The following is a 16,503-nucleotide window of genomic DNA, read 5'->3' on the forward strand; positions in this document are numbered from 1 at the left end:
TCCTCAAAGAAATGCACATTAAAACCACAAAATGACTCTATTCCAAACACACCAGAATGTTTGAAAATATAAAAGACTGACAGTGCTACATATTGACAAGGATGTGGAGCAATAGGAACTTTCATGTGCCTTTGGTAGGAGAAAATAATCATTTTAGAGCCGTTTTGTTAATATCCACTAAAGCTAAATATATGCATATCCAATAATCCAATAAGTCTAGTCTCAGGTATATACTCAAAAAGAAAAAAAATGGGAGATGTATGCTTACCAAAGGATATATACAGGGATATTAATAATAACACCATTGAATTAGCCCTAAACTAGAGCAACACGAATGTCCTTCAATAGTAGAAGGCAACATAAATTGTGGTTTACTCACATAGTGGTTTACTCTACTGCAATGGGACTGAAATAACTACATCTACCCAGAATAGTAGATGAAGCCAGATAGAAGATTATATATGATTCCGTGTGTATCAAGTTCAAAAAAGGGCAAAATTAATCCATGGTATTAGAAATCAGGATAATGGTCAACCTGAAAAGGGGAGGTTGTACCCACCTCCCCCACCTTCCCGGATTCACTTTGGACGTTCAGGTTACTAGAAATTTATGTTTCTGATCTGGGAGTTTGCTACCTTCTTTTCGTTTGTTTGCTTGTTTGCTTTGTTTTTGCTTTTTGACGAATTATCCACCTAAACACCTAAAAGTTGTATTCATCTCTGTAATTACTTTAAGTATACTTATTTTAAAATCTCCCAATTAATGATAGCTATTGAAACTGTTGTAAATCACTCTAAAGAAAAGGAATGAAGCCTTAAAAGAGTAATGTCCCCCTTTCCAATATTACTTTAAGAGTACATAAAACAGGACTAGAATAGGTAATTTTCAGTTTTTGTCTCCTCTGAAAATGCAGTTTTTCACGATTCTTTGATTAATTGTTACATTTTCTCCTGAATTCAAAAATTCTCCTCTTCATGAAAGATTTTAATAGTATTATGTTCAATGTCTGTAGCATTTCACATATTTTGAAGCGTGTTGTTATATATCATTGATATATTTAAACTTTGCAACCAATCTGTAGAAGAAAAGGGGCAATTATATCAGTTTTACTGGTTTGAATTGTCTTTCCCCTTGCAGATTGAGGTTCTTTTCCCATAAGGGAGGTAGGGAAGAATCAAGGCAGAGTTGCATGTCCTTCCTCCAGCAACTGCTATTCTTTTCCTGAAGGCCTGCACTGTGAGGGAAACTTTCTCAAGACTCTCCCTTGTTTTCCCTCTGAGAATGAATGTTAGGGTCATACTCTGTTCTCTAAATGCTGGGTCTTAAAGTTCCTGAGAACAATTCAGAAAAGACTGAAAAACTGGCAAAGTAATCATTGCCATGAATATAGAATAATATTTAATATTTATGAACTGTATACCTAAAGAGCTTATGAAATGTTAAGGCTCTCTATCCCCAGTGACAGTGTCCATCTGTTCTGGAAAGATATTCTGTCTCTCTCTGAATATATTCAGAGACCTTCCTTTCGAAGACCAGGCAACACAATTTTTTGGACATCGTAATCCTCACACAAAAGGTTTCTTCTATCCTGAAGATCCTTGCTACTCTCTCTTCCTAGCTTAGCTTCCTCCATTCTTCAGGTTGCTGCTTAAATGCTATTCCAGACTCTTTTGTAAGTAAATTCTTATTTATTTATTTATTTATTTATTTATTTATTTATTGCATTTTACATTAAAAAAATTTTTTTTTGTTATGTTAATCACCATACATTACATCATTAGTTTTAGATGTAGTGTTCCATGATTCATTGTTTGTGCATAACACCCAGTGCTCCATGCAGAACGTGCCCTCTTTAATACCCATCACCAGGCTAACCCATCCTCCCACCACCTTCCCCCCCTTTTTTTTTTTTAAAGATTTTATTTATTTATTTGGCAGAGAGAGACACAGTGAGAGAGGGAACACAAGCAGGGGGAGTGGGAGAGGGAGAAGCAGGCTTCCCGCCGAGCAGGGAACCCGATGTGGGGCTCGATCCCAGGACCCTGGGATCATGACCTGAGCAGAAGGCAGACGCTTAAAGACTGAGCCACCCAGGCGCCCCTGAAAGTAAATTCTATGAGTAGGAGACCTTCCTTTCTACCTTGCATAGTATTTCTGGATCTAACACTGAATAATGCATAGTAAGTGTCCAGCTAACTTTTTTGAATGAAGAAATTTCCAAATTTCTGGAATAGTCTTTCACTGCAATTTGAATAGGCAGAAAAATTAAAAAGTCAAACTTGCCAAAAAACTCAAAGAAATGTTAAATTATTAGCTAATAAATGTATTTTTAGAATGCAAGAAAAAAGTGAAAAGTTCCCTCAGTGAGGCATGATAAACTTCTAACTTGATATCTGCTATATGGATCTCAGAAAATAATAACATGTCTATCCTGAGCAATTACAAAAAAATTCGTGATATAAAAATCAAGAACTCAGAGCAAAGATTCATTCAGCTTCTTATTTGTCTGAAAATTTTAGAGTCAAAATTGGGGGGAAGAGAATTGTGTGAGTTTAGCTTTGTAGGTGTTATATGGTACCTGGCAACTTCATAAAGGATTATTTTCTGTCAGGAAAGAAAATTATTGAAATAAAAGTGGGGAGCTGCCCAGTGGGGAGACAATTACTAGCTTCAGCTAACAAGTAACATAATTAGCATGCTTACATGATTTGTTTATTTGGGAATATAATTTTATTAATCAAATATAAGCCATAATGGTGGTTACCTGGTGATTTATAAATGCATACACCTTGCTGAATAGTAATTTGAAGTCCATTAACTTTTAAAACTGTCAGGCAGAAGTTTCATGATGAGTTTGCGGGAATATACTCAAAAAGGAAGCATCAGCTCATTAATGAAAGAGTTTGAGAAGAGTTGGCTTCAACTCTGTTTGAAGGTCATAGAGAAAGTGTGGAAAACCCCCAGCAGTGTCATCCCCAAACCACTTCAGTTCACTCTTCAGAGGAAGTGATCAGTGTCAATTAATCTTGCACCACCAGGAGAAAACAGTCACACACAGTTATCAAAAGAAATGATCTTAAATCTAAGACTGCATCTTGCTGCATACATTCCAAGTGGGGGATGTGTGACTGCCTGAAGGATAAGGATAACTTGCATGGATTCTTTTGATTACCAGCACAAGATTTTATTTTAAAAGATGCTCAAGTTACTTTTAGAATATGAATACATGAATATTAAATTTCTCAAGTTTTTAAGGATTATTTTTAGAATTCATCATTTTATCTATTCTATTTAATATCATTCCAGCTGCCGAGATTTCAAAGCGATACCCTTTAGTGTGCATTAGGGAGAAAGGTCTTTAAGACCTTAGAAGGGCTATGTCTCTGGTGGTAACAATAGCTATTATTTACTGAGCACTTAGCCTGTGTCAGGATTTTTTAAAGCCCTTTATTCATATTATTTCTCTGAACAATCCAAAATGTGTCAGTTTTCCAGCCACCTGTAACAGTAGGTGTGGTCTTATGACAAATTCTTGCCAGTGAAATATGAGAGGAAGGGATATGTCTTACTTTTAGTCAAAGCCTTGAAGAATCTGGTGTATGCTCTTCTCTAGCACTTTTTCTTTTTGCCAACTGGTACATAAAGGATAAGGCCCACCTGGATGGCAGAGCCACATGTTGGAAGGAACAAGCTGTCTCAGTTATCACAATGAGAACTGTGGTTTATAATCTCCATCCTTGCCCTGGACTATGTATGTGAAAAATGAACTTTTATTGTGTTAGAGCTCTGACATATGTAGGTTGATTTTGTATGGCATTTTAGACTAATACTAGAGGATACTATTATTATCACCATTTTATAGTGGAGGAAATTGAGGCACAGGATTTTGAAATCCCTCAACTACTAAGTAGCCAGTGAGGTTTTGGTTTTTTTGGGTGTTTTTTTTTTTTTTAAGATTTTATTTATTTATTTGACACAGAGAGAGAGAGAGAGCGCGCAAGCAGGGGGAGTGGCAGGAAGAGGCGGAAGGAGAAGCACACTCCCCGCTGAGCAGGGAGCCCGATGCGGAACTCGATCCCAGGATCCTGGGATCATGACCTGAGCCGAAGGCAGTTGCTTAACTGACTGAGCCACCCAGGCGCCCCCCAAATGAGTTTTTGAATTGACAAAATCTGCTACCAGAGACTTTTTTTTTTTAAACTACTTTGCTATGCTTGCTATCACAGTTCTGAGTGGTGTCTGCCTAAATATTTTGCAGAGGATAGTACAACTGTTGGTGATCTAGAGGGAGTAGCTGGAAGCAACACAGTGAGCACATTGTGTAGAAACTGGTGGACTGTTTTCTGCCACCTTTAGAAGCTAACCTTGTTGCTATGGGGAGGCTGTCGATGGATAATAAATAGGAGTCTTTGGGCAATAAAACTGCTCACCAAGGGAAGGACTTCAATCCAAACCTGATAAGTAAAGCTCTTCTTCTTACTCCTTCTCATTGTGCAGTGCATGAGAGGAGGTCGCCACTAAAGGGGAGGAAATTGGAGAATTTGTAGAAAGGAGACTTCCAATGCCCCTTAGTTTCTGGAGCCATACACAGCTCTACCAGGTTTGGGGGAAGGGAGAAGAACTTTGAATTAAGTTTGAGATGAAAAGCTGTTTATCTTCTTATGATGATAAATAGAGAATTTAGATATTGAACTCAGTCCACTCCATTAACCAAGTGTGAGAGCAGAGCTATGAAATATGAAATACCATTAAGGAGAATTTAATATAGTGCAGATTAATATATGGTTAGAAAAACAGCATCCATGACAATCAAACAGACATTTGTTTATATTCAAATTAGGATAACCAACCATTTTGATTTTCCTGGGACTGTCCCAATTTTAACATTGATGTCCTATGTCCTGGAAACCTCTAAGCACTGAATAAACCAGGACAGCTATTCATTTCGATTTCTGTGGGTTGACAATCCTTAATAAACTCTTTATATCTGTTTTTTACTTCTAATTCAACATCACTTTTCTCCATTTTGCCCCCAGCTCTTCCTATTTATTCCTTCATGTTTTCTTGCTCAGCACATATCACTAACCCTACAGAAGCATCACAAATTCACTAAATATGCTGTTGTTCCATGACTTTATGCCACTGTATATTTATTTCCATGCTTCCTTTATCTAGAGTGCTTCCAATCAATCATGCTGTTTGTCTGTCAATACTGTCTCATCTTTCAAAACTTAGCTTAAAAATCAATTTCTCTATTAAACCTTTTCTATCTCCCCAGCCCCAGGTAAAATGAATGAACAGCTCTTTTCTTTGTACTCTGTACAATCTTTTATTTCAATAGATGTGACCTATTATTGCCCTTTGTTTTTATGTCTATATTCCCTTCATCTAATGTCTCTCAAATTGGGATCTGTGGCCTAACACCTGTAATCTACAATTATATCTTCAAGAGAGTCTGTTTTCTTTGCAAAAATATTGTAAATAAATATTTTCATCTATTTAAGAATAAACTTTTCTTTTGCTATGATAATTTGTAATTGAAAGGTATTTTCACAGAATAAAAATGTAATTTCTAGATTGGAGGTTTCATAAACCCCCAGTGTTTCTTATGACTCATTTCACTAGTCCCTGGAATTTCTTCTGCTCTAGAAAGGACCTGTAAGTCATTAACATACACTTGAATTCCAAATGTGATGATCATGACAATTTTTACTCACTTCCCACCTCTTTATGGGTTTTCACGAAGCTGACATTTCCTGAATTCTCTCAAGAATTTACCTGTTAATACTGGAGTGTTATTTTCCCCTCAGTCATTGCCATTCTATAGTGGAGATATCGGTGAAATAGTTTGAGTTGGACAAGTAATTTAAACTCAAGAGATTCAGCTTCATTACCTTTCATTGAAGACACCAGGACAGAAGGGCTTTAAAGTTCAATCAAGCTCTAAATAAGTTGCTACAAACAGTGAACCCATAAGCCTACTTGCTTGACTGATATCAATGCTCTGGCCCAGGATTGTGAGGTCACCAGAATAAAGATCCCACATATGCTTAATTTCAAGAAAAAGGTTTCAAAGATAAGATTATGGTGAGAATTTAAAATTATATGGGAGATAGTTTATCTTTAGACAAGTGAGGAGAAAGAACCTATTTCCAAATAAGCTAGATATATAATAACTTAAGAAGATTGTGATAATTGCTTATAAATATTTGAATAGTATAAATATTGGAGGGAATGGGCAGTCTATTGGGGATATACATAAAAGAAATAGACTAAATTCAGGGAACATAGTTTCTTTTTATATTCAGAATCCTCTTTATAGGAAGGATGTTGATAGTGTGGTAGGAGATAGGTCTTTCAAGAGAAGTCTTGCTTCTTTATATTAATATAAAAATAATATCTCTTGAATATAGTGAGGAAGTTGTATGTGTATTAGAACACATTTGTTTTTGATTTTTAAGTTTGTCGACCATTTGCTGAAAGTTTTCCTACTTGCTTTGCTTCTTACAAAATTTGTAGTGCCTCTGTATTAACTTGTATTACAGGATATGGAAAATGAAAGAACAAACTTTTTCTAGTGTACATAGACTATGATGTGAACAGTTCTGAGCAATCACTATTTTCTGGTAATTTAATGAAATAGCAGCAAGACCATATGCCCAGAAGTCAGTACAAAATGAATACTTTTCTTAGTCCAGTGATTTGTTCTTTACTATTTTTTTTAAAATAGCCTTAATTTCCTTTGTCCTTAGAAGCTTACCCTTCATCATGACCATTTTTTCTTGTTTTTATTTTGTATGGCAACAGTTAAGAACTGGGAAGGGTCTAGGATTTTACCCTATTTCTAGTTTATAAGTTAGCTTGTCACAATTTTATAGGTGCTGGCAGAAGACAGGAGAAATCTCTTGGGTCAGAGAAAAAAGATTGTATTACTCCTGATACAGAATCAACATGGGATTCGTATTCACTTCAGATCCCTTTGTCTCCCAAGTCCCATGGGGGCAAAATAGAGAGGCTCAGGTAGATGCTCAGCACAGCTGGAAAAATGTCAAGCTTAGGGAACCTAAATCTTTTATTATATTGGACTGCAAGCAAATTTATTAAACTTGTCCTTGAGGGGGACATTATCTTTATTATACTAGATAGTTTATATAAAACAAAAACCAAAACCAAACTAGAAACGAAAAACTTCTCTTCTCTGCTCTGAGGGTGAAGTACTGTCTTTATCTTCCAAGGCTGTTAATCATACCAACACTCCTGAATACATTCTCTAAAATAAAGGCCTTTAGATCAAATGGTCTTCTCATGAGATGTTCAAAAATGTGAGAAACAATGGAAAACTGTCTTACTATAACAACAGAAAAGTAATAGTATTAAAAAGAATATGATTATTTGTTTAGAAAAAATAAAAACCTATTTGGAGCCACGTAAATTTCCATTTTACTGCTTCCCAGACTCTAGTGAGGATGACCAAGCTATTATTTCTTCAAGAGAAAGACACTTCCAGAAGATAATTTTTTCTTTGTTTTGTCTAAGAAATAATGGAACCCCAAAATAAGTGCTATTAAACTTGTTTTGACAAAATCTATAGTCCTTGAAGTAGGAAACAATCTCATATTAATGAAGGTATTTCTATAGAATGTTATTTAAAGTCTAAAAAAGTAAATTATTAAAGCTGATGAGTATACATTGCGACTTATCCATGTTATATAAATGGTAACGAAAAGATAAGTTTCCAAATGGTATTAATGACACAGAAAAATTATAAAATATTATCATGTCAATAAAGTAGAATACAAGCCCAATGTATTATATATTTTAATTTTGTAATAAATCTAAGTTTATGTCTATGTGCCCATATACAGAAACAAACATACACATGTGTGCACACACAAAGTTAGAAGGATGCACGCGAATAACTTAAAAGTAGGCAATTCTAGGTGATATTATATTTCTTTCCTAGATACTTAACTTCTAAATGTACTATATTATAAAAATTACTTTTATAAACATTAAACAATAAAATTATTTAAAAGTCAAGTTGTAATGGACTATTGATTCTATGCAATACATTTCTCTTAATTTATAGTTGAGGGAAGTCATGTTTACGGGCTTGGCCAGGGTTGTACACTATCTTCAGACCACAGACTGATTCCAATTCTTTTGGTTCTTAACCTAGGGATTTTTCAATTACTACACTCTTACATCCTTTTACTGTACTCTGTGATATCTATATCCTAGGGATTTTACATGTTTCTTTTGGGAGTTAACTTTACTCATGACTTGGAAGCCCTTTGAAATTTGAACATTTAAGTATGGCAGTAAATTCATGGAAGGATGCCTCGTACTGGATTCTGCAGAGAATAACCCAGACATCTCTGGCAGGCAAAGATGGGTACCTGGAAAGTCTGTGAATGGAGCTTCCAAGGCACCTGAGGAGGCCAGGCTAGAGAGGACAAAAAGACAGATTTAAAAACTGGCTTCACACTAGATAGCAGATGGGAATCTTAAAGGGTGCTGATTCAAGTTGGAAAATTGATAGACTAGAAATAATGGATTTAATTTGGAGTAACATAAAAATCAGTTTAAATAGCAGCAGGGGGGGAGCTTTTTAAGAAGAGCTGGTTTTAAGAATCACCAGGGAACAGAATAACCAAAAAGGCTGTAGAAACAAATAAACAAAAATACTTCAGCTCTTAATCAAATCAGAGATTAACAAATATTTTAGCAGCACATGAATCATTGAAAACTCTGTTGAAAATTAAAACAAATATTGATAAATTGAACCACAGGTAAGTCTGTTTTTATGTATTTGTGAATTATATGGATGGCAAATTATTTCCATAAAAAATTATTTTTGTTCTTTTAAAATATTAGCATACCATTTTTCTAACATGAAGAAAATATGAAAGGACAAGAAAATGAACAAAAATTAAATATTTAAACTCATGAATTTTAGATTTAGAATTCTGGATTTAAGAACAAGTATTTTGACATTTTACTTATTATTTTTATTCCTAATCCTTTGCAGCAAGTTTTAGACATTTGGACACCTCACTTGTAAGTATTTTATCATACATCTCCTAAAAATAAGAACAACTAAGAAATTTAACAATATCACTAACCAAAGTCATGCCTTCTAGTTCATTATTTTTCCTTTATTGTTTTAGTCAGTCTGCAGTTAAATAACAATTTGGTTATACCTGCATTAGAGGAAAACATGTTAGTTTCTCTATTCTGCAATATTTATTCTAGTACTCTGCAGATCATAAATTCTGTAAATTATGCACAGGAATATCAAAGGACCTTTAGGTCTGAAAAGCATGTATGTCCAGAAAGATGAGGTGATCTGCCATGCTACTGAAAGCAAGTTTTCTACAAGCTTTGTAGAAATTGGAGCATGACTCTTGTCCTTTTCATCTTGTGTATTTGAAAAACACAGATCTCTGCAGTTACTTTGGAAGATGATGCAGCTTTGCAAGCTTTGAATATAAAGAAATACTCCATCACATTATCATTTTTTTCCCCTGCAGCTACTGTGAGTGATGTATACATCTTCACTTTTCACATTTTGCCAATCTCTAAATGGGGTTTATGGTTGTTAAACTTATTAACCATCCTTTCTGCTCTATACCTGCCTGCTGGCTCCTGAGACAGGTGCTGCAGCCTGCCACCACTGAATAGATTGAAATTTGCCAGGACAGGGTTTCAAATGATCTGGATAGTCTTGGAGTCTGCAGTGGTGGACATGCAGGGCACATTATTTCCCTCCCTCCCTCCATTCTTCCTTTCTTTTTTCTTTTTATTAAAAAAATCAAAACTATAAGAAAGCTAAAAGAACATTAAAATAAATGACCACATAGCCTTCAACAAGGTTGAATTTGCCACATTTGCTTTTCTTTGATACAAATGTACACATGTACATATGTGTGCTTTGAAAGTTTGGTTCAGACTTTCTGAAATTTCATGAACTGGATAATGACCCCTCATGACTCCATTATGATTGTATACTCCTCAGCTGATGACCTATTTCAAAGCAATAATTGTACAGAATTAATTTTAATATAAATTTTCTTGAATTTGTTGAAAGGCAACTTGAATTTCTCAAAAAGCAAATTTTTGTCTACATTTTACCAAATCTATAATAAAATGTACAAAATCATCAGTATCGCACATCTCAGAGTAGAAGTATAACATCCATTAAAGCAAAAGATAATATATACAGTTGATAACTTTTTTTTAGCTTTATTCCAAATATAATTTAATGATAATATACAACTTGGCCTTTCCTTGAATCCAAATCTTGGATCAGCTCATCACTGCCAGGTTAGCTGACTATCTGGTTCTGGGTTATGGATCTCTAATGGCTTCAAAATATTCACTGGTCTTCTGACTCTATGTTCATTGATTCTATTATGGAGTTCTGGGTCTCTTAGAATTAGACCTGCACATCAATTTTCCCTTAGCCTTTTTTTCCCCCTGAAAATTGCATGTGAAAATTTAGTTACTCTCCAAGGTTGCTACTCTTAAAAAAAAAAAAAAAAAAAAAAAGGGGATAAAAACCAAAAATTATGCTTCTAGAAAACAGAATAACTTCACTCTTATCCTAAAGGACAAAGGAGAGCCTAGGGAAAGAGGAAATGAATGATGGATGGACTGGAAAACAAAATTTGAGTGGATCTTGAGATTCCCTTAGGAAAGAAGAAATACTACAGACTCAAATTAAAATAAGACAATTCAGAGCCTAAGGAAGAAGAGGTAGGAAGGAGATAAGGAGGAAGAAGATGACAATAGATATTCTTCAGAGGACATGAGCTGAAGGGTTGTGTATCCATGAACCCTGGGCAGTGATTAAGTGACTCACAGGAAGGAAGAGAAGTAAGATAGTTTGATCTACATTTGAAATCAAAAGCATTGTTCTAAAATGGACATTGCTTACATATAGCTTTACTTCTATCAGCACTTGATGTAAGCAGATCATAATAATTGACAACAAGTGTTCATTAATTTTAGAAGTATCTTTTTCTGTGAAGTAGAGGTATGAGGTCGAAGTGAGAATCTATTTTGTGGGAACCTTATTAGCTTTACTGAGCATTTTATATATTCTTTCGTCTCTTGGATCCTACCATATGCTTATAATGTTGGAGGATTTGAGGTCTGGAAATCACAGGAGTCAAACTGGATTTATTTGCCTTCATCTTGGATTTGAAATTTATTTGTAAACTACCTTGCATTATACATAACTTTTCATTCCTGTAAGTCTTGCTTTTCCCAGTGGACCTTGAGCTTCTTGAGAATAGTAATTGAATGTTGCATGGCTTTTTCTTTTTAAAGTTTTAAGATTTTATTCATTTATTTTTAGAGGGGAGGGATGGGGATTGGCTGAAGGAGAGGGAGAGAGAGTCTTAAGCAGATTCCTTGCTGGGTGCTGAGCCTGAGGAGGGGCTTGATCTCATGACCCTGAGATCACGGCCTGAGTGGAAACCAAGAGTCGGAGGCTTAGCTGACCACCCCACCCAGGTGCCCCTGCATGGCTTTTTCTATCTTTGCACATATCCAGAGTATTTCTTCAATTAATAATTTCTGAAAGACTAAATTATGATATAAATTAAGGGGGCAAACATCTTCTAGCTCTGCATAAACTTGAGAGACACTGGAATATGAAAATTTAGTGAATCCCTTATTGTCTACAGAACACATTTTAAACTTATTGGTATGATCCTCCCAGCATCACATTATATTTTAACATTCTCCACCCTGCCCCCCCCTTCCCCTGTATTCTCAAACACTGGGCTATTTGTCATCCCACAATATACCATGGACTTTTGTATGACATTTCCTCTTCTTGGGATTTTTTATTTTTGTTACTTGTTATTTATTTATTTTTTAAGATTTTATTTACTTATTTGTCAGAGAGATAGAGAGCACAAGTAGGCAGAGCGGCAGGCAGAGGGAGAGGGAGAAGCAGGCTCTCCACTGAGCAGGGAGCCCGATGTGGGACTTGATCCCAGGACCCCAGGATCATGACCTGAGCCGAAGGCAGATGCTTAACCGACTGAGCCACCCAGGCGCCCTTCTTGGGATTTTTTAGCACCATGATTTTTCTGGCATCCAAAGTCCTACTTATCTTTTAATCTTGCTCAAATGTCCACTCCTTTGTGAGGCCCTCCTTGACACTTCACCAGAAAAATGAATTTTTCCCTCATACGTGCGACCATATGCCTATAGCTGTTATTGTATTAACAGTATAAGTTGTTTAGTATATTTCACCTAGAGGATGAAGGATACAGTCTCTGTGTTTTATTCCTAATTTTATCTCATGTGCATAGTTTCACGTCGGGCACATAATCGAAACATCAACTAGGGACATAAAGTCTACTTCTGTCTCCTTTTCCTCCCTTGTATCCATTTCCAGCATTTACTTTAGAAAACAAAATAGAGGAAAGCTGCTTGAGAAGGGGAACAGGCGAATGCCCCCTTCACATTATTCCCTTGATGGCTGTGATCTTGCAGGGGCAATGCAATATAACTCCAAAGTCACCATTTGTTGTCCTCAACAAGAAGACTGTACCCTTATAGAATGTCCTGTATGGCATGCAGCCTGAAGAGAGGCAATCCATTAAGTTTCAAGATCAGTTTAGTTTATACCAAACTTCATGGAGTGGCACAAGGGAACCTGACCTCCTGTATTTAGTAAGAAATATGACAAGCCTTAACTGACCTGGAAAGCATTATTTAGTTTCAAAGATATGGGTCTTCATATTTTAACTGTAGTATTGCTTTAGTTATTATTGATACTTGTCTTTTGACTGTTAGTTCTTATTTGTATATATTTATATAAAAATACAAATTAATAAAATTTATATTGAGAAATATAAATGACAAGCATTGAATATTTATGGTGCCCATTAAACACATACTTTTGCCATTTGTACTGCCCTTGTGGAAAACAAATTAAGATCAGAAGGTTTGTTTGTAATCTAATTTAGATTAGGCAGATTTGGGACTATTTCATCAACACTTTGATATCACATTGAATTTTTTCCTAAAGTAATTTTATAATATTTTATTGGATTTTTTTAACCTCTTATTGCCCAAGATTTGGGCTTACTTGTGGAAACACTGATGAGAAACAAATTAATCATAATGATAGGACTACGGACATTTTGGTGCCAAAAAGCTAATCAAGCAGTTTATAAGGATTCTACCTGCTGCAGTGACAAGATAGATTGATGATTTACTTCCTTGCTCATAGGGCCTTGATTTGATTCCCTGCCCCCCCCCCCCAGACTTTATTTGTAGGTTAAAGATGTAAAGCTTTGCTGTTTGTTGCTTTTGGGAGAAAAATGTGAGAACACTACTAACACTTGTCTATGGAAGTAGAGACTAAGAACACAATTTATCTATGGAAGAGAGTAACATATTATCAACATTTTGATTTCCTTATTTACTTGAATTATTTTTGTGTCATTTATACAGGCCAAAAGCAAAACAAAACAAATCACAAAAATCTGGACTCAACACCATATCAGAAAAGCTTTCTTCTCTCACCACTGGACTTTATGCACTTTACTGCCCAGCACTGTATTTTCTCATTTGTTTGTCTTGCAGTGTTCCAGATCATATAGAATAAAACAAGGATTCTGCAATTCTGTTTCCAAAGAACACGGAAGGACTTTTGAATTAGATTTTCTGTTGTGTCTTGTCATACCCAGTGGGAAATCTCCTGGGTTTTAAATAGGACAGGGTGATTAGTTTCTCATAGAACCTTACTTTACAGTTCATGGAGATGTGCAAACTTAAACTCCATAAACGCTACTATGGAGGGCTGAGTCTGGAAGGATAATCCTCTCTGATGAAACACACCAATTTAAAATGAATTTACAACACATTCATCTTCCCTCTCATCATCTAAGACACATAATTCTGCAATCACCACTTTAGATTTGGAGAATGGTTATTTAATTATTACTTACTCCTTTGTTTCATTTTATTGATAAAAAAGTAAGGCCCGGAGAAGTAAATTGATTTTTCAAAAATAAAGTATGAGAGATATAGGAATAGATTTCAGTTCTTCTATTACCCTGATCAATGTTTTTCAAATATTACTCTACTCTGCAGTCTCCTTGGAGGGTCTAGATACTATCTCTCTGAACACTTTCTTCACTTCTCATCTTAAACATTTAGGAATTGAAAGGCAGGACACATAGGTCTTAAAAACATGGACTCCATTCATAGACATGGTTTGAAAATTGGCCCTTGGAAAACTAATTACATTTATCATATCTGCTTCCTTTATGTATCATAGAGATGTATATTAGGGTTCTCCAAAGAAACAAACAACTGGATATCCATATATGTTTGTTGTCTGTGTCTCTCTGTCTCTGTTTCTATTAACTACCTGTCATCTATCTAAATCTAGATAAGATTTATTATAAAGAATTGGCTCACATGATTATAGATGCTGAGATGTGCCATGATCTGCTGTCTGTAAGTTATAGATCCAAGAAAGCCAGTGGTGTACTTTGAAGGCTTGAGAGCTGGAGAACCAAAGATGTAGATATTAGTCTGAGTCTGAGGACCTAGGAACTAGGAGCACCAAGGGAAGGAAAAAACCATGTGTCAGCTCAACAGTCAGGCAGAGAGTAAATTCATCTTTCTTCCACCTTTTTGGTCTATTCAGGACCTCAATGCATTGGATGATGCCCACCCACCTTGGGGAGGACCATGTGCTTTACTCTGTTTACCAATTCAAATGCTAATCCTTTCCAGAAACACCTTCACAAACATACTCAGAAATGATGTTTAAGTAAACATTGGTGGCCCAACCAAATTGAACACATGAAGGTAGCCATCACTAAAATGGTAAAAATTTTAACTACTCCACAGTATTTTTATTGAGATTAAATGAATTAATACACATAAAACATTTACAATTGAGCATGGCACTTATAACAGAATAAATACAATGTAGGTATTACCTATTTATATTAGGAGTACATAGACTTATTTGAACACCTACTTAGGCTGTCTCAGAGGATATTTTACTTCGGGTGTATGGGTCTCCATCTAGTTCATCTAGACCAGTGTCTGCTTAGTGTACTCAATATTTGGATCCTTCTTTCAAAAACCTTGTCTTTTTAGTTTTCCCCTCATTTATGAACTTTCCAAAGTAACCTTCTTTATGAACTTTCAGAAAACAGGCTTTGCTATCAAATTTTTAGGGCCTCGTTTAGGTAGAAATGTTCTGTAGGCATTTTGAGATTGAAAATATTAGGTATTTGTTGATGGTTTCAACATTACAAAACATTTTAGGAATTCAGAAATGTAATCTAAAAGCAAGGTAGTGAAAAACATTTCTTTTTTCTTCTGTGTTGTTACTAGGACAACTGCAAATTCCCTTATTACTGGTAGATGGCAGCCCTGTGCTGCTGGTAAGAAAAAACAAGGCCTGAGTTAAAGCCAAGAGTTTCTTTGATTCTGGATTTGTTCAATGAACAGAATACTATAACAAAAACTCCAAATATGGGTTTTTAGACAGCTTGACAAAATTTCATTGTTGAAATAGACAATAATGAAGGAATAGTTTACACTAGTGTTCAATTTTCACAAAAGATTCCAAAATGATAGGGATTTAGAATGGAAGGCCTGAGCTTATGTCTGGTGTCTTCCATCTAGAAGCTGTAAGACTTTGAAAGGAGTCACTCTGAGCTTAAAATTTATGCAATCTGTAAAGTAGAAATAAGAATAAGAACTTTCCTTATGAGCTTGTTTATAGGATCAACTTAGTAATTGCTGGAAAGAATTGCTTTTAAGCTTTTTCATCAAGAGTGCTTATTGTAAACAGAATGAATTCTTACCTGTCAGGGTAGAAATGTAGCCCCAAATAGAGTTTAGAAATAAAATGTCGGGGCGCCTGGGTGGCTCAGTCGTTAAGCGTCTGCCTTCGGCTCGGGTCATGATCCCGGGGTCCTGGGATCGAGCCCCGCATCGGGCTCCCTGCTCCGCGGGGAGCCTGCTTCTCCCTCTCCCACTCCCCCTGCTTGTGTTCCTGCTCTAGCTGTCTCTCTCTCTCTCTGTCAAATAAATAAAATAAAATCTTTAAAAAAAAAAAAAAAAAAAGAAATAAAATGTCAATAAGGTCCTCCTGTGTGGTTTTGTAAATTAATCTCTTCCACTTCAGAGGGTACTATTTGTGCAAATGTAAAAGTAAAGGTTCAAGTGATTTAACCATTATGTAAATTTCTAATTTTATCTACTAACATATAAATATAATCTTGAGATCTGTGTCTTGTTTATAATAGGCATTCAAAACCTGTAAATTTTTGTCAACATGCAGGGGCCAAAAACTTTGTAAGACTGGTAGCATTTCATCATCTTCACAAAACCTTTTTGAAGTTGTATCAGATCTCCAATTCACATTTGAGAAAAACGGTCTTAGCAATTATAAAGAACTTAACCTAAGGTCACATACCTTGTAAATGGAAGAGCCAGAATTTGAAC

Source organism: Halichoerus grypus, chromosome 11 (genome assembly GCF_964656455.1).
Source record: "Halichoerus grypus chromosome 11, mHalGry1.hap1.1, whole genome shotgun sequence".
In the NCBI taxonomy this organism is placed as follows: domain Eukaryota; kingdom Metazoa; phylum Chordata; class Mammalia; order Carnivora; family Phocidae; genus Halichoerus; species Halichoerus grypus.